The sequence below is a fragment of the Brassica oleracea genome, chromosome C2 (assembly GCF_000695525.1).
Source record: "Brassica oleracea var. oleracea cultivar TO1000 chromosome C2, BOL, whole genome shotgun sequence".
NCBI classification, from domain to species: domain Eukaryota; kingdom Viridiplantae; phylum Streptophyta; class Magnoliopsida; order Brassicales; family Brassicaceae; genus Brassica; species Brassica oleracea.
In genome coordinates, this window is record NC_027749.1 from 8,809,308 (window position 1) to 8,810,850 (window position 1,543).

Sequence of the window (1,543 nt, forward strand, 5' to 3'; positions counted from 1 at the left end):
TTATATAATTATGATACAAACTCTAGAAAAGCAAATATCGAAAATGTGAATGTTACTATTTGATTATTACTAAAGTCATATAATAAATTTAACAAATTATTTTTACGCTTTGTAAAATGTTTAACTGCATTTAACATAAAACAATATTTTATTAATCTTTATATATATAGTTACGATTTTAATAATGAAATAATAATCCGAAAATATATATATAGAAAAAGATACAAATACATGTGAAAGTTTAAAACAATCTATTCAATAAAAAAATATACCGTAAACTTATTGTGTTTAAAAAATTGATAGACACATATATCATAATATATATCAATTTAGAATTAAAAACAAAATATTTATATAAAAAAAATGAAAACAAAAATACGTACGGTTGCGCAGATAGAGATTAAGATTTTAAAACACAAGTTTAAACTTTATATCTAAACTAAGGCTGTTATACTATTTGAGACTACAAAGACTTAACAATAAAAGAACTCCTCTCTCTAGCGAGAGAGGTTTCTCTTCATCCTGTCCCTCTTACCTGAATCAGATCTTTCAGAGGGAGGATGATTATCTTTTTTGGTGTAAAATAAAGTTTCGCTATGGCGATTTTAACTTCCGTTAAGCGGATTACTTTTTCGTTTGACGAATTTTGAAGCGTTCTTTCAACCAAATCCGAGTTGTTCATCAAGTTTCTCTAGTTTTTATCTCGGTTTTGTGTTCAAATAATAAAGATCCCGTTTGTAATCGGGTTTTCATGTCTGTTCTCTTCCGCGAGCTTAATCAGACCCCGATTTGCTAATGCTTGGTTCTCTTCTTTTGAAGATATGATCTGATTCCTTTTCTTCTTCGAAATCAGTCTTACCCAATTAAGTTTCAGTAGAGATTGGCGCTCTGATAGAGTAGTCCAATAAAGAAAAAAAAAAAAAGTGATTTTTGCCCCAACATGTTTTTCTATAATACAAGAATACTATATTTGTCTTTATAAATAGATGAATGTTTTTTCCTAAATATAGAGAAAAAATAGCATTCCTCTTTTTATAGAGGTAAATATAACATTTTTCTATTATAGAAAAAATACATTAGAGCAAAAACACTATTTTTATTTTTTTTTCTATTTTAGAGATTAATATTATAGAGATGGATCGAAGACGGTCGTTTTGAATATCTTCCCTCTGTTGAAATTTTGAACATGCTATTTACTAATGATGAGTTTTATCACTTAGTGGAGAATTTTTTTTTTATCACTTAGTGTAGAATTTTTTTTTATTATCGGAAGTTCAGTGTAATAATGAGTTTTAATACGTAAAATCTTACATAATGCATTAGAAAAGTGATAATATTTTTTCATAATAATTTCTGTTTATATCAAATTAATAGTTTTTTAAATGATGAACATTGAAATTTTAAATTATTTATCCAATTCTATATTTGAATTATTAAAAATTTTATAAGATAATATTTAACTGAAATTTGATCAAAATGTCTTTTTACATATACGACAAGTAGGCCTGGAACTTTTATCCGAGATCCGGATTCGATCCGTGAT